At 44.2% G+C, this 22,824-nt stretch overlaps 1 long non-coding RNA gene across 11 annotated transcripts in view; it reads right to left on the bottom strand.

Annotated features, from left to right (window-relative positions):
* LOC142476285 (uncharacterized) overlaps positions 1–22,824 on the bottom strand; it is a 64,636-nt gene that overhangs the window by 12,145 nt on the left and 29,667 nt on the right. For 7 of the 11 annotated variants that reach the window (XR_012791509.1, XR_012791500.1, XR_012791505.1 and 4 more), the window contains 13 exons: positions 22,128–22,223; positions 20,580–20,683; positions 19,225–19,335; positions 16,723–16,842; positions 15,607–15,702; positions 14,059–14,162; positions 12,646–12,756; positions 10,142–10,261; positions 9,026–9,121; positions 7,478–7,581; positions 3,507–3,628; positions 2,393–2,488; positions 477–588 (listed from right to left, as the gene is read on the bottom strand). This is a non-coding gene — a long non-coding RNA (uncharacterized LOC142476285). Of the gene's footprint in view, positions 1–476; positions 589–2,392; positions 2,489–3,506; positions 3,629–6,134; positions 6,246–7,477; positions 7,582–9,025; positions 9,122–10,141; positions 10,262–12,645; positions 12,757–14,058; positions 14,163–15,606; positions 15,703–16,722; positions 16,843–19,224; positions 19,336–20,579; positions 20,684–22,127; positions 22,224–22,824 lie in introns of all 11 variants that reach the window. The other 4 variants (XR_012791501.1, XR_012791506.1, XR_012791504.1 and 1 more) reach the window with 4 other exon arrangements.

The raw sequence follows: 22,824 nt of genomic DNA, 5'->3' as shown, positions 1-22,824 counted from the left end.
AGCGCATGCCTGTCGCTCCAGCAATCCCTGCACTGAGGTCCGAGGCGACGGGGAGGCCCTGCATCGCTCGCACGCACTGTGGACGACCAAGCGTGTGCCCATGATAATCACGGCCTTAGAGGGATGAGTGTGTCAGAGCCTAGAAGGGGCATATAGATGATGGAGGAGGAGGGAGGAGGAGATGATAGCATTGTAAGAGTTAACAAGATAGTTAGTTTAAGCAGAAAGTGAGGAGAGGTTAGAGATAAGGGTAGATGTCAGAGGAGAGAGTTCAATTAAGCTGAGGTATCGAGTAGGACAGGGGTGAGGGGAATGAGAAGTGGTGGACATTCCAGAGGGCACGTGAGAAGGGAAGAGTAAAGTGAGACAAGGAATGTGGATTACATTAGATGGGTTAATACGCTTAGCAGGGAGGTGGAGAGAGAGGCAAGAGGCAGAGGGTGGTGTAGGGGTAGAGGAAGAGATGTTGCATGTACCTTGTCAGAACATTAAAGAACGTCAATTCACACTGGTGCAGAGTTGATGATGAAATGCTGAATCCAGTTCACGTCCAATTCAATTTTAACAGAACTTTTTCATTCTTCATTACTGCAAAAAAAAAAGTAAAAAACAATGCATTACTATTTTCAAAATGGATTGAATTCCCCCACCAATGACTACACTGGCGACACACTTTATCGCAGTGCGGCCAGATCCGCAAGCCGGGAGATTTCCCGGCTTGCTAGTGGCCGCCCCTCGGCGTGCCGCGCGTCATAGACGCGCGGTCACGCGTCTTCGGGAGCCTGCGCCCCCTGCACGCGCGTCCAGGGCTCCCCGAGGGAGCCCTGGTGTCCCGCGATCTGCGGGACGGCGGCAGGGGGTTCCGGGGGACCCGGCGGACCCGGCAGCGGGAGGGAGAGCGCCCCGATCGGAGGGCGCTCTTCCGCTGCTTCGGCGCGCGCCCGTCACACTCGGGCGCGCGCCAGGCTACTGCTGCGGCACAGAACGGGCAAATGCTCGAATAAACTGTGCCGCAGCAGTATGTGTTACCAATATATCCCTCTCAGTCCCACTGCAGCACATACTGTACCAGTGTGAAAGTAAGAAGGTACACAGTACCGGTAAAACAATACGTGCCGGTACTATGCACCATATGAATTATAAGGGGATGTAAATCTCCCAGTCTCTCTCCATATCCGCAACACAGCGGGCTCCGGTCAGTGGCATGGATGCCCATATATGGGTATGCTCATATTTGGGCATCCCATGTCACTGACCGGAGCCGGCTCTGAGTATAGGGATATATGCGGAGACGCAGAGGTGCAAGGAAATGGGAGGAGGCACGGTGAGAAACAGGGAGAGACCACAGGAAGATAGAGGGCAACAACTTCCACAAGGTACTTGTATGGGTATAATTGTTTGTATTTTGTGCAGAGGGGGTAATTTCAGATAAAATACAATTCTCCACCCTCTACGAAACAATTCCACTTTGTTCAGTAAGCCAGAAAGTCTTGGTCCCATGTGGACTGAATTTAATGCAAATAAGGTCCTTAATACACAAGTAAAGAATAAAGTTACTTATTCTCTACTGTAAGAAGTGCCACATTGCCCACTATTTGGGTCCTGTGCCCAGATTGTGACCATGCATGGCAGAGGTGAGATTCCCCCAACTCCAATTTGCTACACTCTCCAAGAGAGATAATTGTGATTAGAGGTGGAACTAGGGGAGGGTGTGAGCAGGGTCACTGCCCAGGGAGTAACCTGACTGGGGGCACGGAAATCTCATTTAGTGCATATGTTGCGGCACTGCATTGATTGACCGGTCAATCTGCACTGCTGCCTGTCACAGTGACATCCTGATCGGGCACTGTGATCAGCTATAGCACTGACCCAGGTGAGATAGTTCAGCACTTTACAAGGAGGGAACAGATGTTGTGGGTGACAGATGCTGGAGGTAGGCCAAGACTGTTGGCCAGAGTAACGTGGAGACTTACTGCACTCTGCATGCCCATCTTCTCCCTGACATCAGGGGAAGGAAGTGGCCCTGGGGTGTGTGTAGGTATGCCAGATGTCAGTGTATGCATAAGTAAGTATGCCTGTGTAGTGGGAGGTGTAGGGGCGTTAAGCTGGAGGACTTAAAACAGGCACAAAAGCACATAGATACCTCTGATTATACCGCACCAAATGCTGATAATATCATGCTGTAGCTGCACTTTACAGAAGATGATGCAGATGTCATCATTGGTTGGTGGGTTCATTAAATCAATCCATCATATCATAACCACACTGTGCATATGATGTACTGAATCAGTAACACCAGGAAGACATCTCCATGTTAGGAGTAGAGTTGAAGTTAACAGAATATGTCCAGCACTGTGGTGTGTAGCCCATAAATAATAATTGTGCACATTACCAGAACAACATACTGTCAACTGCAAGATCATTTTGCTGCTTGTAGCGTATGCTCATCCTGTACAGTGTTGTAGTAGATCCGTCTCTTCAGTGTTCACTGCAACAAAAGTAAGACATTGCATTAATATTACAGACGTTTGGGGGCTGAAATCTCACTTCGCTGCGGACAATTTCCCTTTGCATAAGATTCTTGTGATTATGTCAATGATGATCAATAACTGCATCATAACACAGCCGCTCTATACAGAAGATGTACTTGCTCTCAATGGTCATGGAGGTAATACGTCACACAATGTACAGATATAGCAAGGATTATTTCTCCCACTGGTGCATTATGGCATTATGATGGGAAATGTTGTGAGATTCTGCATTATCAGCATCACTGAATCTTTTGGAAATTAAGTGATATTCTATGTTTTAATGCAATATTATGGATGATCAGCCGGTAAAATAATAATAGCTTGCTGTATCTGTAGCCATGCTCTACCCATGATGTGCTGAACCAATGACTGCAGAGAGATTCAGAGTGGTAAACATGACTGGAACGCATCTCTGAATAATGGGCAGCAAAGCAGTGCAGAATAGGAGGTGAAAGTATTTAAAATGGAAGATCCTTAGCAGCTGTGTGGGGAGTAGACAGTACAGACTGACCAAGTAAATGGTACAAGGAGTAACTTCAACATTACTTGGCTTTGTTCTCCACATTGAAGCTTTCCTCCTCTTTAAATCACTAATACTGATGCCATGTGTAACCTGTACTGAGAGTTATATAATCTACTGGCCTAGATGAAACCATATGATGCAAACAGGATCCATCCCACTCCAGATTCATAGAATTGAACCACCTCAACCTTTCATAACAATCACATAGAACTGCAGCTGTGCGCTACTGCACATGTTCTTGTTATGAATGGTAGTAGATGTGGTCCTTGGGTCTTTACTTCATACTGTAGCCACCCTCTACTCATGATGTATTGAATCAACGAAAACTTGCATGGTTCAGATCACAGGAAGGGGTAGAGTAGAGATGAAAATATTCAATGTGAAACCCGTAGCAGCCGGATTGTGTGGAGTCAATAAAACGACAAATACTAAATGGTAAATGAGAAATATACACATTGCTTATCTGTCTCTGTGTAGTAATTTTCCTTCTCTTCAACTGTCCTTCAAATTTTCTCTTTTGCAAGAAAAGGAACACATGGCTTCAATATTCACTTCTGTTCTGCAGTCATCCCTCCTGAAATAAAAGTTAAGCATTGCATTGTTATTATGATAATACATACAATAACCCTTGCTCCAAACCATTTGATGCAAAGCAAATCCACCTCCCACCCACAGCTGTGCTCCTTCTAGAGCATGCATGTCAAACTCCAGTCCTCGAGGGTCCCAAACAGGCCAGGTTTTCAGTAGGGATATCCTGAAAACCTGGCCTGTTTGCTGCCCTCGAGGACTGGAGTTTGACATCCTTGTTCTTGAGCTTCTACCACGCAAGTCATCCATGTGAGTGACACTGTACTGCAGTCCTGGTCTGCACACAATCTACTGAATCAATGACATCACACTGTAAAGGCAATCTACAAGATGTATTAGTTGTCCACACTTCCGAAATGTTACTTTTATGTCCAAATCACTTATTCCCATGACCTGATATTTGTATTTGTTATTTATAGGATTGTCACAAAGAGTTGATGAGGTCACCAAATGATAGTATGTAGAGAGAAAGAGAGATCTCAGAACAGAGCCCTGATGTATACCCACAGACAGATCAATAGAAGACGAAGACATGTTAGCAACAGAGATGGAGAATGTGTGACAGGAAAGTTATGATGAAAACCAGGATCGAACTGTGTTACGGATACCAAGAGAGAGTTTAGAATATGAAGGAGGAGAGTGATTGAGAGCATCAAACGCAGCAGATAGATCAAGTAGGATTAGTAGGGAAAAGTGACCTTGGGAATTTGCTTTAAGCACAGTCTGTAGAACGAGCTGTACGAAAGGCAGGTTGTAAAGGATCCAGGAGGGCATGTGATTTAAGAATGTTGACATTCTAGCAATTAGGAGACAAACAGCAGGAGGGATACAGGGCGGTAGTTAGTAAGGCACATAGGGTGTAGGTTGTTTCTGAGAAAAGGGTGACCACTACAGGCTTAAAGTAAGAGGGTAAAGAGCCAGAGAATAGGGAGGAATTGAAGATGTGGGTGAGAGTGGGGACTAAGAGATGCAGTAAGGTGTGAGGGGATACGATCTAGAGGGCATGTGGTAGAGGGAGAAGAGAAGATGATTAGCTTCCAGCTCTGTAAGAGAAGAAAAGGAGTCAAATGCAGAAGGAGAATTAGGTAGAAGGAGAGAAGGGGGAAGGGACAGAAGGAATCTCCTTGTGGGTGGCATCCACCTTGCCTCTGAAGTAGTCAAATGCTTGAGGAGAAGTGAAGGAAGGATGGCAAGTGTGAGGAGAAGGTTAGTGGAGGGAGTCAAATACAGGGAAAAAAAGACAGCGTAAATTAAATTTGAGTGTTGATGAATGTGAAAAAAAAGTAGTGTGGTTTGGCCCCAGAGAGCAGCTTTATACAGGACTGGAGACATTTTTACTGTAGAAAAATCAAATATCAATTGTGTGATTTCCTTCATAGGCATTAAGAACAGCGAGTGGAAGTGTGATGAACATGTTTGGGAATTTAGCCAAGGGTGTGGGCTAGAGGGACAAGTGTGTCAGAGCCTAGAGGGGGCATATAGATAGGAGGATAGCATTGTAAGAGTTAATAAGATTGTTAGTTTAAGCGGAAAGAGAGAGAGAGCAGAGAGGTTAGAGTAGATGTCAGAGGAGAGTTTAATTAAGCAGAGGAAAATCAGTGGGACAGGTAAGATGGGGTGAGGGGAATGACTGATTGTGAATGATGAGAGCAGAAGAGGTCATGTACAACTAGAGCCTTGTTAGTCAGAGAACGGACATTCCAGAGGGCATAGGAGAAGGGAAGAGAAAAGTAAGGAAAGGAATGTGGATTACATTAGATAGGTTAACACTCTTAGCAGGGAGGCAGAGGCAGGGAGACCCGATGTGTATATGAGCAGGTTCAAGATTATAAGAGATATCCCACACATCAGCATATCCCACACATCAGCAAACATAGAAGGAGACACAGAGATAGGTGTAGAGAGAGACAGAGATAGCTCTATGTAGAGAGAGAGGGACGTAGAGAGAATGAGACAGATAGGCGCAGAGAGAGAGGGGGCGCAGAGAGAGAGGGGGCGCAGAGAGAGAGGGGGCGCAGAGAGAGAGGGGGCGCAGAGAGAGAGGGGGCGCAGAGAGAGAGGGGGCGCAGAGAGAGAGGGGGCGCAGAGAGAGAGGGGGCGCAGAGAGAGGGGGCGCAGAGAATAGGATGTACATGAGTGCTTTTCATTGAGCAGTGCAGAAATAGCTGCAATAGAGGTCTGTACAAATGGTGCAGTGTGTAGACACATGCAAAGGTAGGGGAAGGAAAGAGGAGAACATGTGGATAAAAGCAGGAGTGTGGAAGTTAGAGAAATTAGAAAAGTTTAACAGAAAAGTGAGGAAACAGCAAGCAGAGAGAACAAGAGAGAGGTTACATTGGGATGACGTTCTGTGGTAGAGAGAAAATGCTAGGAGAGAGCTTTCAAATATTAGAGGACATGACTTGAGGGAGCAAATGTATAAATCAAAACCTGAGGGGGAGGTATAGCACGAAAGCTTGCACAGCAGATTATAGTCTTAAAGTTGCGTGTACCTCTCAGGGCATTCAAGAAGGTAAATTCTCACAAGTGCAGAGTTCATGATGAAATGCTGAATCCAGTTCCCCTCCAATTTAATTTTAATATAACTTATCCATTCTTCATTACTGCAAAAAGCAAACAAAACAAAACCACATTGCATTACTATTTTCAAAATGGATTGAATGGCATATTCAACAGTGACTGTGTGATGCCAATATTCCCCACTCACTCGTAGTGAAGCACATATTGTACTAGTGTTGAAAGTAGGCCGGTAGAGTCAGGTACGCAGTACTGATAAAACAATAAGTGCGCGTCGTAAGTACCAGCTCCGCAACAGTGCGGGCATCACATTAGTGACGTGGATGAACATATATGGATAAGCCCATATTAAGGCATCACGTGACCAGAGCCGTCACTGACTGGGTATACGTAAAGACGCAGGGAGATGCAAGGAAAGGGAGGGAGAGAGACAGGGAGAAGATGGGAAACGGAGGGAGGCACGGATGGAGAGAGGGAGTTCTTCCGAGCTTCTGCTGGCCTCTCTCTTTCACTGGTGCATGCCGGGAGCTGGTCCCAACATCCACAAAGTGTGTGTGTATTATTGGTTGTATTTTATGGGGGTAGGAGGGTAGTGTGTATATTGTGTGTGTGGGAGTATTATATTGTGTGTAGAGGTGCAGAGGAGAGTACTAGATTGTGTATCTTGTGTAAGGGTGTTGTGTATATTGTGTTTGGAGCTATAATATTATTGGAGAGATTAGTATTGAGGAGGTATTATAGTGTGTATTGTGGGGAGTATTAGTGTGTGTATTGTTTGTGGGTGACAGATGCTGGGGTATGCAGCAATCCCTGCACTGAGGTCCGAGGCGGCTCTGCATCGCTCGCACGCACTGTGGATAACCAAGCATGTGCCCATGATAATCATGGCCTTAGAGGGATGAGTGTGTCAGAGCCTAGAAGGGGCATATAAATATATAATGGAGGAGGGAGGAGGGAGGAGGAGGAGATGATAGCATTGTAAAAGTTAACAAGATAGTTAGTTTAAGCAGAAAGTGAGGAGAGGTTAGAGATAAGGGTAGATGTCAGAGGAGAGAGTTCAATTAAGCTGAGGTATCGAGTAGGACAGGGGTGAGGGGAATGAGAAGTGGTGGATGATGAGAGCAGAAGAGGTCATGTACAAATAGACCTTGTTAGTCAGAGAGCAGTCATTCCAGAGGGCACGTGAGAAGTGAAGAGTAAAGTGAGACATGGAATGTGGATTACATTAGATGGGTTAATACGCTTAGCAGGGAGGTGGAGAGAGAGAGGCAAGAGGCAGAGAGTGGTGCAGGGGTTGAGGAAGAGATGTTGCATGTACCTTATCAGAACATTAAAGAACATCAATTCACACTGGTGCAGAGTTGATGATGAATCCAGTTCACCTCCAATTCAATTTTAACAGAAATGTTTCATTCTTCATTACTGAAAAAAAAGAAAAGTAAAAAACATTTCATTACTATTTTCAAAATGGATTGAATTCCCCCAACAATGACTATGTGTTACCAATATATCCCTCTCAGTCCCACTGCAGCATATACTGTACCAGTGTGAAAGTAGGAAGGTACACAGTACCGGTAAAACAATACGTGCCGGTACTATGCACCATATGAATTATAAGGGGATGTAAATCTCCCAGTCTCTCTCCATATCCGCAACAGAGCGGGCTCCGGTCAGTGGCATGGATGCCCATATATGGGTATGCTCATATTTGGGCATCCCATGTCACTGACCGGAGCCGGCTCTGAGTATAGGGATATATGCGGAGACGCAGAGGTGCAAGGAAATGGGAGGAGGCACGGTGAGAAACAGGGAGAGACCACAGGAAGATAGAGGGCAACAACTTCCACAAGGTACTTGTATGGGTATAATTGTTTGTATTTTGTGCAGAGGGGGTAATTTCAGATAAAATACAATTCTCCACCCTCTACGAAACAATTCCACTTTGTTCAGTAAGCCAGAAAGTCTTGGTCCCATGTGGACTGAATTTAATGCAAATAAGGTCCTTAATACACAAGTAAAGAATAAAGTTACTTATTCTCTACTGTAAGAAGTGCCGCATTGCCCACTATTTGGGTCCTGTGCCCAGATTGTGACCATGCATGGCAGAGGTGAGATTCCCCCAACTCCAATTTGCTACACTCTCCAAGAGAGATAATTGTGATCAGAGGTGGAACTAGGGGAGGGTGTGAGCAGGGTCACTGCCCAGGGAGTAACCTGACTGGGGGCACGGAAATCTCATTTAGTGCATATGTTGCGGCACTGCATTGATTGACCGGTCAATCTGCACTGCTGCCTGTCACAGTGACATCCTGATCGGGCACTGTGATCAGCTATAGCACTGACCCAGGTGAGATAGTTCAGCACTTTACAAGGAGGGAACAGATGTTGTGGGTGACAGATGCTGGAGGTAGGCCAAGACTGTTGGCCAGAGTAACGTGGAGACTTACTGCACTCTGCATGCCCATCCTCTCCCTGACATCAGGGGAAGGAAGTGGCCCTGGGGTGTGTGTAGGTATGCCAGATGTCAGTGTATGCATAAGTAAGTATGCCTGTGTAGTGGGAGGTGTAGGGGCGTTAAGCTGGAGGACTTAAAACAGGCACAAAAGCACATAGATACCTCTGATTATACCGCACCAAATGCTGATAATATCATGCTGTAGCTGCACTTTACAGAAGATGATGCAGATGTCATCATTGGTTGGTGGGTTCATTAAATCAATCCATCATATCATAACCACACTGTGCATATGATGTACTGAATCAGTAACACCAGGAAGACATCTCCATGTTAGGAGTAGAGTTGAAGTTAACAGAATATGTCCAGCACTGTGGTGTGTAGCCCATAAATAATAATTGTGCACATTACCAGAACAACATACTGTCAACTGCAAGATCATTTTGCTGCTTGTAGCGTATGCTCATCCTGTACAGTGTTGTAGTAGATCCGTCTCTTCAGTGTTCACTGCAACAAAAGTAAGACATTGCATTAATATTACAGACGTTTGGGGGCTGAAATCTCACTTCGCTGCGGACAATTTCCCTTTGCATAAGATTCTTGTGATTATGTCAATGATGATCAATAACTGCATCATAACACAGCCGCTCTATACAGAAGATGTACTTGCTCTCATTGGTCATGGAGGTAATACGTCACACAATGTACAGATATAGCAAGGATTATTTCTCCCACTTGTGCATTATGGCATTATGATGGGAAATGTTGTGAGATTCTGCATTATCAGCATCACTGAATCTTTTGGAAATTAAGTGATATTCTATGTTTTAATGCAATATTATGGGTGATCAGCCGGTAAAATAATAATAGCTTGCTGTATCTGTAGCCATGCTCTACCCATGATGTGCTGAACCAATGACTGCAGAGAGATTCAGAGTGCTAAACATGACTGGAACGCATCTCTGAATAATGGGCAGCAAAGCAGTGCAGAATAGGAGGTGAAAGTATTTAAAATGGAAGATCCTTAGCAGCTGTGTGGAGAGTAGACAGTACAGACTGACCAAGTAAATGGTAAAAGGAGTAACTTCAACATTACTTGGCTTTGTTCTCCACATTGAAGCTTTCCTCCTCTTTAAATCACTAATACTGATGCCATGTGTAACCTGTACTGAGAGTTATATAATCTACTGGCCTAGATGAAACCATATGATGCAAACAGGATCCATCCCACTCCAGATTCATAGAATTGAACCACCTCAACCTTTCATAACAATCACATAGAACTGCAGCTGTGCGCTACTGCACATGTTCTTGTTATGAATGGTAGTAGATGTGGTCCTTGGGTCTTTACTTCATACTGTAGCCACCCTCTACTCATGATGTATTGAATCAACGAAAACTTGCATGGTTCAGATCACAGGAAGGGGTAGAGTAGAGATGAAAATATTCAATGTGAAACCCGTAGCAGCCGGATTGTGTGGAGTCAATAAAACGACAAATACTAAATGGTAAATGAGAAATATACACATTGCTTATCTGTCTCGGTGTAGTAATTTTCCTTCTCTTCAACTGTCCTTCAAATTTTCTCTTTTGCAAGAAAAGGAACACATGGCTTCAATATTCACTTCTGTTCTGCAGTCATCCCTCCTGAAATAAAAGTTAAGCATTGCATTGTTATTATGATAATACATACAATAAACCTTGCTCCAAACCATTTGATGCAAAGCAAATCCACCTCCCACCCACAGCGGTGCTCCTTCTAGAGCATGCATGTCAAACTCCAGTCCTCGAGGGTCCCAAACAGGCCAGGTTTTCAGTAGGGATATCCTGAAAACCTGGCCTGTTTGCTGCCCTCGAGGACTGGAGTTTGACATCCTTGTTCTTGAGCTTCTACCACGCAAGTCATCCATGTGAGTGACACTGTACTGCAGTCCTGGTCTGCACACAATCTACTGAATCAATGACATCACACTGTAAAGGCAATCTACAAGATGTATTAGTTGTCCACACTTCCGAAATGTTACTTTTATGTCCAAATCACTTATTCCCATGACCTGATATTTGTATTTGTTATTTATAGGATTGTCACAAAGAGTTGATGAGGTCACCAAATGATAGTATGTAGAGAGAAAGAGAGATCTCAGAACAGAGCCCTGATGTATACCCACAGACAGATCAATAGAAGACGAAGACATGTTAGCAACAGAGATGGAGAATGTGTGACAGGAAAGTTATGATGAAAACCAGGATAGAACTGTGTTACGGATACCAAGAGAGAGTTTAGAATATGAAGGAGGAGAGTGATTGAGAGCATCAAACGCAGCAGATAGATCAAGTAGGATTAGTAGGGAAAAGTGACCTTGGGAATTTGCTTTAAGCACAGTCTGTAGAACGAGCTGTACGAAAGGCAGGTTGTAAAGGATCCAGGAGGGAATGTGATTTAAGAATGTTGACATTCTAGCAATTAGGAGACAAACAGCAGGAGGGATACAGGGCGGTAGTTAGTAAGGCACATAGGGTGTAGGTTGTTTCTGAGAAAAGGGTGACCACTACAGGCTTAAAGTAAGAGGGTAAAGAGCCAGAGAATAGGGAGGAATTGAAGATGTGGGTGAGAGTGGGGACTAAGAGATGCAGTAAGGTGTGAGGGGATACGATCTAGAGGGCATGTGGTAGAGGGAGAAGAGAAGATGATTAGCTTCCAGCTCTGTAAGAGAAGAAAAGGAGTCAAATGCAGAAGGAGAATTAGGTAGAAGGAGAGAAGGGGGAAGGGACAGAAGGAATCTCCTTGTGGGTGGCATCCACCTTGCCTCTGAAGTAGTCAAATGCTTGAGGAGAAGTGAAGGAAGGATGGCAAGTGTGAGGAGAAGGTTAGTGGAGGGAGTCAAATACAGGGAAAAAAAGACAGCGTAAATTAAATTTGAGTGTTGATGAATGTGAAAAAAAAGTAGTGTGGTTTGGCCCCAGAGAGCAGCTTTATACAGGACTGGAGACATTTTTACTGTAGAAAAATCAAATATCAATTGTGTGATTTCCTTCATAGGCATTAAGAACAGCGAGTGGAAGTGTGATGAACATGTTTGGGAATTTAGCCAAGGGTGTGGGCTAGAGGGACAAGTGTGTCAGAGCCTAAAGGGGGCATATAGATAGGAGGATAGCATTGTAAGAGTTAATAAGATTGTTAGTTTAAGCGGAAAGAGAGAGAGAGCAGAGAGGTTAGAGTAGATGTCAGAGGAGAGTTTAATTAAGCAGAGGCAAATCAGTGGGACAGGTAAGATGGGGTGAGGGGAATGACTGATTGTGAATGATGAGAGCAGAAGAGGTCATGTACAACTAGAGCCTTGTTAGTCAGAGAACGGACATTCCAGATGGCATAGGAGAAGGGAAGAGAAAAGTAAAGAAAGGAATGTGGATTACATTAGATAGGTTAACACTCTTAGCAGGGAGGCCCGATGTGTATATGAGCAGGTTCAAGATTATAAGAGATATCCCACACATCAGCAAACATAGAAGGAGACACAGAGATAGGTGTAGAGAGAGACAGAGATAGCTCTATGTAGAGAGAGAGGGACGTAGAGAGAATGAGACAGATAGGCGCAGAGAGAGGGGGCGCAGAGAGAGGAGGCGCCAAAAGAGGGGGCGCAGAGAGAGGGGGCCCAGAGAATAGGATATTAAAGAGTGCTTTTCATTGAGCAGTGCAGAAATAGCTGCAATAGAGGTCTGTACAAATGGTGCAGTGTGTAGACACATGCAAAGGTAGGGGAAGGAAAGAGGAGAACATGTGGATAAAAGCAGGAGTGTGGAAGTTAGAGAAATTAGAAAAGTTTAACAGAGGAGTGAGGAAACAGCAAGCAGAAAGAACAAGAGAGAGGTTACATTGGGATGACGTTCTGTGGTAAAGAGAAAATGCTAGGAGAGAGCTTTCAAATATTAGAGGACATGAATTGAGGGAGCAAATGTATAAATCAAAACCTGAGGGGGAGGTATAGCACGAAAGCTTGCACAGCAGATTATAGTCTTAATGTTGCGTGTACCTGTCAGGGTATTCAAGAAGTTAAATTCTCACAAGTGCAGAGTTCATGATGAAATGCTGAATCTAGTCCCCCTCCAATTTAATTTTAATATAACTTTTCCATTCTTCATTACTGCAAAAAGCAAACAAAACAAAACCACATTGCATTACTATTTTCAAAATGGATTGAATGGCATATTCAACAGTGACTGTGTGATGCCAATATTCCCCACTCACTCGTAGTGAAGCACATATTGTACTAGTGTTGAAAGTAGGCCGGTAGAGTCAGGTACGCAGTACTGATAAAACAATAAGTGCCCGTCGTAAGTACCAGCTCCGCAACAGTGCGGGCATCACATTAGTGACGTGGATGAACATATATGGATAAGCCCATATTAAGGCATCACGTGACCAGAGCCGTCACTGACTGGAACATATATGGATAAGCCCATATTAAGGCATCACGTGACCAGAGCCGTCACTGACTGGGTATACGTAAAGACGCAGGGAGATGCAAGGAAAGGGAGGGAGAGAGACAGGGAGAAGATGTGAAACGGAGGAAGGCACGGATGGAGGGAGTTCTTCCGAGCTTCTGCGGGCCTCTCTCTTTCACTGGTGCATGCCGGGAGCTGGTCCCAACATCCACAAAGTGTGTGTGTATTATTGGTTGTATTTTATGGGGGTAGGAGGGTAGTGTGTATATTGTGTGTGTGGGAGTATTATATTGTGTGTAGAGGTGCAGAGGAGAGTACTAGATTGTGTATCTTGTGTAAGGGTGTTGTGTATATTGTGTTTGGAGCTATAATATTATTGGGGAGATTAGTATTGAGGAGGTATTATAGTGTGTATTGTGGGGAGTATTAGTGTGTGCATTGTTTGTGGGTGACAGATGCTGGGGGTATGCAGCAATCCCTGCACTGAGGTCCGAGGCGGCTCTGCATCGCTCGCACACACTGTGGATGACCAAGCATGTGCCCATGATAATCATGGCCTTAGAGGGATGAGTGTGTCAGAGCCTAGAAGGGGCATATATATGATGGAGGAGGGAGGAGGAGGAGGGAGGAGGAGGAGGGAGGAGGAGGAGATGATAGCATTGTAAAAGTTAACAAGATAGTTAGTTTAAGCAGAAAGTGAGGAGAGGTTAGAGATAAGGGTAGATGTCAGAGGAGAGAGTTCAATTAAGCTGAGGTATCGAGTAGGACAGGGGTGAGGGGAATGAGAGGTGGTGGATGATGAGAGCAGAAGAGGTCATGTACAAATAGACCTTGTTAGTCAGAGAGCAGTCATTCCAGAGGGCACGTGAGAAGTGAAGAGTAAAGTGAGACATGGAATGTGGATTACATTAGATGGGTTAATACGCTTAGCAGGGAGGTGGAGAGAGAGAGGCAAGAGGCAGAGAGTGGTGCAGGGGTTGAGGAAGAGATGTTGCATGTACCTTATCAGAACATTAAAGAACATCAATTCACACTGGTGCAGAGTTGATGATGAATCCAGTTCACCTCCAATTCAATTTTAACAGAAATGTTTCATTCTTCATTACTGAAAAAAAAGAAAAGTAAAAAACATTTCATTACTATTTTCAAAATGGATTGAATTCCCCCAACAATGACTATGTGTTACCAATATATCCCTCTCAGTCCCACTGCAGCATATACTGTACCAGTGTGAAAGTAGGAAGGTACACAGTACCGGTAAAACAATACGTGCCGGTACTATGCACCATATGAATTATAAGGGGATGTAAATCTCCCAGTCTCTCTCCATATCCGCAACAGAGCGGGCTCCGGTCAGTGGCATGGATGCCCATATATGGGTATGCTCATATTTGGGCATCCCATGTCACTGACCGGAGCCGGCTCTGAGTATAGGGATATATGCGGAGACGCAGAGGTGCAAGGAAATGGGAGGAGGCACGGTGAGAAACAGGGAGAGACCACAGGAAGATAGAGGGCAACAACTTCCACAAGGTACTTGTATGGGTATAATTGTTTGTATTTTGTGCAGAGGGGGTAATTTCAGATAAAATACAATTCTCCACCCTCTACGAAACAATTCCACTTTGTTCAGTAAGCCAGAAAGTCTTGGTCCCATGTGGACTGAATTTAATGCAAATAAGGTCCTTAATACACAAGTAAAGAATAAAGTTACTTATTCTCTACTGTAAGAAGTGCCACATTGCCCACTATTTGGGTCCTGTGCCCAGATTGTGACCATGCATGGCAGAGGTGAGATTCCCCCAACTCCAATTTGCTACACTCTCCAAGAGAGATAATTGTGATCAGAGGTGGAACTAGGGGAGGGTGTGAGCAGGGTCACTGCCCAGGGAGTAACCTGACTGGGGGCACGGAAATCTCATTTAGTGCATATGTTGCGGCACTGCATTGATTGACCGGTCAATCTGCACTGCTGCCTGTCACAGTGACATCCTGATCGGGCACTGTGATCAGCTATAGCACTGACCCAGGTGAGATAGTTCAGCACTTTACAAGGAGGGAACAGATGTTGTGGGTGACAGATGCTGGAGGTAGGCCAAGACTGTTGGCCAGAGTAACGTGGAGACTTACTGCACTCTGCATGCCCATCCTCTCCCTGACATCAGGGGAAGGAAGTGGCCCTGGGGTGTGTGTAGGTATGCCAGATGTCAGTGTATGCATAAGTAAGTATGCCTGTGTAGTGGGAGGTGTAGGGGCGTTAAGCTGGAGGACTTAAAACAGGCACAAAAGCACATAGATACCTCTGATTATACCGCACCAAATGCTGATAATATCATGCTGTAGCTGCACTTTACAGAAGATGATGCAGATGTCATCATTGGTTGGTGGGTTCATTAAATCAATCCATCATATCATAACCACACTGTGCATATGATGTACTGAATCAGTAACACCAGGAAGACATCTCCATGTTAGGAGTAGAGTTGAAGTTAACAGAATATGTCCAGCACTGTGGTGTGTAGCCCATAAATAATAATTGTGCACATTACCAGAACAACATACTGTCAACTGCAAGATCATTTTGCTGCTTGTAGCGTATGCTCATCCTGTACAGTGTTGTAGTAGATCCGTCTCTTCAGTGTTCACTGCAACAAAAGTAAGACATTGCATTAATATTACAGACGTTTGGGGGCTGAAATCTCACTTCGCTGCAGACAATTTCCCTTTGCATAAGATTCTTGTGATTATGTCAATGATGATCAATAACTGCATCATAACACAGCCGCTCTATACAGAAGATGTACTTGCTCTCATTGGTCATTGAGGTAATACGTCACACAATGTACAGATATAGCAAGGATTATTTCTCCCACTTGTGCATTATGGCATTATGATGGGAAATGTTGTGAGATTCTGCATTATCAGCATCACTGAATCTTTTGGAAATTAAGTGATATTCTATGTTTTAATGCAATATTATGGGTGATCAGCCGGTAAAATAATAATAGCTTGCTGTATCTGTAGCCATGCTCTACCCATGATGTGCTGAACCAATGACTGCAGAGAGATTCAGAGTGCTAAACATGACTGGAACGCATCTCTGAATAATGGGCAGCAAAGCAGTGCAGAATAGGAGGTGAAAGTATTTAAAATGGAAGATCCTTAGCAGCTGTGTGGAGAGTAGACAGTACAGACTGACCAAGTAAATGGTAAAAGGAGTAACTTCAACATTACTTGGCTTTGTTCTCCACATTGAAGCTTTCCTCCTCTTTAAATCACTAATACTGATGCCATGTGTAACCTGTACTGAGAGTTATATAATCTACTGGCCTAGATGAAACCATATGATGCAAACAGGATCCATCCCACTCCAGATTCATAGAATTGAACCACCTCAACCTTTCATAACAATCACATAGAACTGCAGCTGTGCGCTACTGCACATGTTCTTGTTATGAATGGTAGTAGATGTGGTCCTTGGGTCTTTACTTCATACTGTAGCCACACTCTACTCATGATGTATTGAATCAACGAAAACTTGCATGGTTCAGATCACAGGAAGGGGTAGAGTAGAGATGAAAATATTCAATGTGAAACCCGTAGCAGCCGGATTGTGTGGAGTCAATAAAACGACAAATACTAAATGGTAAATGAGAAATATACACATTGCTTATCTGTCTCTGTGTAGTAATTTTCCTTCTCTTCAACTGTCCTTCAAATTTTCTCTTTTGCAAGAAAAGGAACACATGGCTTAAATATTCACTTCTGTTCTGCAGTCATCCCTCCTGAAATAAAAGTTAAGCATTGCATTGTTATTATGATAATACATACAATAAACCTTGCTCCAAACCATTTGATGCAAAGCAAATCCACCTCCCACCCACAGCTGTGCTCCTTCTAGAGCATGCATGTCAAACTCCAGTCCTCGAGGGTCCCAAACAGGCCAGGTTTTCAGTAGGGATATCCTGAAAACCTGGCCTGTTTGCTGCCCTCGAGGACTGGAGTTTGACATCCTTGTTCTTGAGCTTCTACCACGCAAGTCATCCATGTGAGTGACACTGTACTGCAGTCCTGGTCTGCACACAATCTACTGAATCAATGACATCACACTGTAAAGGCAATCTACAAGATGTATTAGTTGTCCACACTTCCGAAATGTTACTTTTATGTCCAAATCACTTATTCCCATGACCTGATATTTGTATTTGTTATTTATAGGATTGTCACAAAGAGTTGATGAGGTCACCAAATGATAGTATGTAGAGAGAAAGAGAGATCTCAGAACAGAGCCCTGATGTATACCCACAGACAGATCAATAGAAGACGAAGACATGTTAGCAACAGAGATGGAGAATGTGTGACAGGAAAGTTATGATGAAAACCAGGATAGAACTGTGTTACGGATACCAAGAGAGAGTTTAGAATATGAAGGAGGAGAGTGATTGAGAGCATCAAACGCAGCAGATAGATCAAGTAGGATTAGTAGGGAAAAGTGACCTTGGGAATTTGCTTTAAGCACAGTCTGTAGAACGAGCTGTACGAAAGGCAGGTTGTAAAGGATCCAGGAGGGAATGTGATTTAAGAATGTTGACATTCTAGCAATTAGGAGACAAACAGCAGGAGGGATACAGGGCGGTAGTTAGTAAGGCACATAGGGTGTAGGTTGTTTCTGAGAAAAGGGTGACCACTACAGGCTTAAAGTAAGAGGGTAAAGAGCCAGAGAATAGGGAGGAATTGAAGATGTGGGTGAGAGTGGGGACTAAGAGATGCAGTAAGGTGTGAGGGGATACGATCTAGAGGGCATGTGGTAGAGGGAGAAGAGAAGATGATTAGCTTCCAGCTCTGTAAGAGAAGAAAAGGAGTCAAATGCAGAAGGAGAATTAGGTAGAAGGAGAGAAGGGGGAAGGGACAGAAGGAATCTCCTTGTGGGTGGCATCCACCTTGCCTCTGAAGTAGTCAAATTCTTGAGGAGAAGTGAAGGAAGGATGGCAAGTGTGAGGAGAAGGTTAGTGGAGGGAGTCAAATACAGGGAAAAAAAGACAGCGTAAATTAAATTTGAGTGTTGATGAATGTGAAAAAAAAGTAGTGTGGTTTGGCCCCAGAGAGCAGCTTTATACAGGACTGGAGACATTTTTACTGTAGAAAAATCAAATATCAATTGTGTGATTTCCTTCATAGGCATTAAGAACAGCGAGTGGAAGTGTGATGAACATGTTTGGGAATTTAGCCAAGGGTGTGGGCTAGAGGGACAAGTGTGTCAGAGCCTAGAGGGGGCATATAGATAGGAGGATAGCATTGTAAGAGTTAATAAGATTGTTAGTTTAAGCGGAAAGAGAGAGAGCAGAGAGGTTAGAGTAGATGTCAGAGGAGAGTTTAATTAAGCAGAGGCAAATCAGTGGGACAGGTAAGATGGGGTGAGGGGAATGACTGATTGTGAATGATGAGAGCAGAAGAGGTCATGTACAACTAGAGCCTTGTTAGTCAGAGAACGGACATTCCAGATGGCATAGGAGAAGGGAAGAGAAAAGTAAGGAAAGGAATGTGGATTACATTAGATAGGTTAACACTCTTAGCAGGGAGGCCCGATGTGTATATGAGCAGGTTCAAGATTATAAGAGATATCCCACACATCAGCAAACATAGAAGGAGACACAGAGATAGGTGTAGAGAGAGACAGAGATAGCTCTATGTAGAGAGAGAGGGACGTAGAGAGAATGAGACAGATAGGCGCAGAGAGAGGGGGCGCAGAGAGAGGAGGCGCCAAAAGAGGGGGCGCAGAGAGAGGGGGCCCAGAGAATAGGATATTAAAGAGTGCTTTTCATTGAGCAGTGCAGAAATAGCTGCAATAGAGGTCTGTACAAATGGTGCAGTGTGTAGACACATGCAAAGGTAGGGGAAGGAAAGAGGAGAACATGTGGATAAAAGCAGGAGTGTGGAAGTTAGAGAAATTAGAAAAGTTTAACAGAGGAGTGAGGAAACAGCAAGCAGAAAGAACAAGAGAGAGGTTACATTGGGATGACGTTCTGTGGTAAAGAGAAAATGCTAGGAGAGAGCTTTCAAATATTAGAGGACATGAATTGAGGGAGCAAATGTATAAATCAAAACCTGAGGGGGAGGTATAGCACGAAAGCTTGCACAGCAGATTATAGTCTTAATGTTGCGTGTACCTGTCAGGGTATTCAAGAAGTTAAATTCTCACAAGTGCAGAGTTCATGATGAAATGCTGAATCTAGTCCCCCTCCAATTTAATTTTAATATAACTTTTCCATTCTTCATTACTGCAAAAAGCAAACAAAACCAAACCACATTGCATTACTATTTTCAAAATGGATTGAATGGCATATTCAACAGTGACTGTGTGATGCCAATATTCCCCACTCACTCGTAGTGAAGCACATATTGTACTAGTGTTGAAAGTAGGCCGGTAGAGTCAGGTACGCAGTACTGATAAAACAATAAGTGCCCGTCGTAAGTACCAGCTCCGCAACAGTGCAGGCATCACATTAGTGACGTGGATGAACATATATGGATAAGCCCATATTAAGGCATCACGTGACCAGAGCCGTCACTGACTGGGTATACGTAAAGACGCAGGGAGATGCAAGGAAAGGGAGGGAGAGAGACAGGGAGAAGATGTGAAACGGAGGAAGGCACGGATGGAGGGAGTTCTTCCGAGCTTCTGCGGGCCTCTCTCTTTCACTGGTGCATGCCGGGAGCTGGTCCCAACATCCACAAAGTGTGTGTGTATTATTGGTTGTATTTTATGGGGGTAGGAGGGTAGTGTGTATATTGTGTGTGTGGGAGTATTATATTGTGTGTAGAGGTGCAGAGGAGAGTACTAGATTGTGTATCTTGTGTAAGGGTGTTGTGTATATTGTGTTTGGAGCTATAATATTATTGGGGAGATTAGTATTGAGGAGGTATTATAGTGTGTATTGTGGGGAGTATTAGTGTGTGTATTGTTTGTGGGTGACAGATGCTGGGGGTATGCAGCAATCCCTGCACTGAGGTCCGAGGCGGCTCTGCATCGCTCGCACACACTGTGGATGACCAAGCATGTGCCCATGATAATCATGGCCTTAGAGGGATGAGTGTGTCAGAGCCTAGAAGGGGCATATATATGATGGAGGAGGGAGGAGGAGGAGGGAGGAGGAGGAGGGAGGAGGAGGAGATGATAGCATTGTAAAAGTTAACAAGATAGTTAGTTTAAGCAGAAAGTGAGGAGAGGTTAGAGATAAGGGTAGATGTCAGAGGAGAGAGTTCAATTAAGCTGAGGTATCGAGTAGGACAGGGGTGAGGGGAATGAGAGGTGGTGGATGATGAGAGCAGAAGAGGTCATGTACAAATAGACCTTGTTAGTCAGAGAGCAGTCATTCCAGAGGGCACGTGAGAAGTGAAGAGTAAAGTGAGACATGGAATGTGGATTACATTAGATGGGTTAATACGCTTAGCAGGGAGGTGGAGAGAGAGAGGCAAGAGGCAGAGAGTGGTGCAGGGGTTGAGGAAGAGATGTTGCATGTACCTTATCAGAACATTAAAGAACATCAATTCACACTGGTGCAGAGTTGATGATGAATCCAGTTCACCTCCAATTCAATTTTAACAGAAATGTTTCATTCTTCATTACTGAAAAAAAAGAAAAGTAAAAAACATTTCATTACTATTTTCAAAATGGATTGAATTCCCCCAACAATGACTATGTGTTACCAATATATCCCTCTCAGTCCCACTGCAGCATATACTGTACCAGTGTGAAAGTAGGAAGGTACACAGTACCGGTAAAACAATACGTGCCGGTACTATGCACCATATGAATTATAAGGGGATGTAAATCTCCCAGTCTCTCTCCATATCCGCAACAGAGCGGGCTCCGGTCAGTGGCATGGATGCCCATATATGGGTATGCTCATATTTGGGCATCCCATGTCACTGACCGGAGCCGGCTCTGAGTATAGGGATATATGCGGAGACGCACAGGTGCAAGGAAATGGGAGGAGGCACGGTGAGAAACAGGGAGAGACCACAGGAAGATAGAGGGCAACAACTTCCACAAGGTACTTGTATGGGTATAATTGTTTGTATTTTGTGCAGAGGGGGTAATTTCAGATAAAATACAATTCTCCACCCTCTACGAAACAATTCCACTTTGTTCAGTAAGCCAGAAAGTCTTGGTCCCATGTGGACTGAATTTAATGCAAATAAGGTCCTTAATACACAAGTAAAGAATAAAGTTACTTATTCTCTACTGTAAGAAGTGCCACATTGCCCACTATTTGGGTCCTGTGCCCAGATTGTGACCATGCATGGCAGAGGTGAGATTCCCCCAACTCCAATTTGCTACACTCTCCAAGAGAGATAATTGTGATCAGAGGTGGAACTAGGGGAGGGTGTGAGCAGGGTCACTGCCCAGGGAGTAACCTGACTGGGGGCACGGAAATCTCATTTAGTGCATATGTTGCGGCACTGCATTGATTGACCGGTCAATCTGCACTGCTGCCTGTCACAGTGACATCCTGATCGGGCACTGTGATCAGCTATAGCACTGACCCAGGTGAGATAGTTCAGCACTTTACAAGGAGGGAACAGATGTTGTGGGTGACAGATGCTGGAGGTAGGCCAAGACTGTTGGCCAGAGTAACGTGGAGACTTACTGCACTCTGCATGCCCATCCTCTCCCTGACATCAGGGGAAGGAAGTGGCCCTGGGGTGTGTGTAGGTATGCCAGATGTCAGTGTATGCATAAGTAAGTATGCCTGTGTAGTGGGAGGTGTAGGGGCGTTAAGCTGGAGGACTTAAAACAGGCACAAAAGCACATAGATACCTCTGATTATACCGCACCAAATGCTGATAATATCATGCTGTAGCTGCACTTTACAGAAGATGATGCAGATGTCATCATTGGTTGGTGGGTTCATTAAATCAATCCATCATATCATAACCACACTGTGCATATGATGTACTGAATCAGTAACACCAGGAAGACATCTCCATGTTAGGAGTAGAGTTGAAGTTAACAGAATATGTCCAGCACTGTGGTGTGTAGCCCATAAATAATAATTGTGCACATTACCAGAACAACATACTGTCAACTGCAAGATCATTTTGCTGCTTGTAGCGTATGCTCATCCTGTACAGTGTTGTAGTAGATCCGTCTCTTCAGTGTTCACTGCAACAAAAGTAAGACATTGCATTAATATTACAGACGTTTGGGGGCTGAAATCTCACTTCGCTGCGGACAATTTCCCTTTGCATAAGATTCTTGTGATTATGTCAATGATGATCAATAACTGCATCATAACACAGCCGCTCTATACAGAAGATGTACTTGCTCTCATTGGTCATTGAGGTAATACGTCACACAATGTACAGATATAGCAAGGATTATTTCTCCCACTTGTGCATTATGGCATTATGATGGGAAATGTTGTGAGATTCTGCATTATCAGCATCACTGAATCTTTTGGAAATTAAGTGATATTCTATGTTTTAATGCAATATTATGGGTGATCAGCCGGTAAAATAATAATAGCTTGCTGTATCTGTAGCCATGCTCTACCCATGATGTGCTGAACCAATGACTGCAGAGAGATTCAGAGTGCTAAACATGACTGGAACGCATCTCTGAATAATGGGCAGCAAAGCAGTGCAGAATAGGAGGTGAAAGTATTTAAAATGGAAGATCCTTAGCAGCTGTGTGGGGAGTAGACAGTACAGACTGACCAAGTAAATGGTAAAAGGAGTAACTTCAACATTACTTGGCTTTGTTC

This window comes from Ascaphus truei, unplaced genomic scaffold (genome assembly GCF_040206685.1).
Source record: "Ascaphus truei isolate aAscTru1 unplaced genomic scaffold, aAscTru1.hap1 HAP1_SCAFFOLD_1541, whole genome shotgun sequence".
Lineage (NCBI taxonomy): Eukaryota > Metazoa > Chordata > Amphibia > Anura > Ascaphidae > Ascaphus > Ascaphus truei.
Note: the sequence above shows the minus strand (reverse complement) of the source record. Positions and strands in the feature narration are given on the sequence as shown.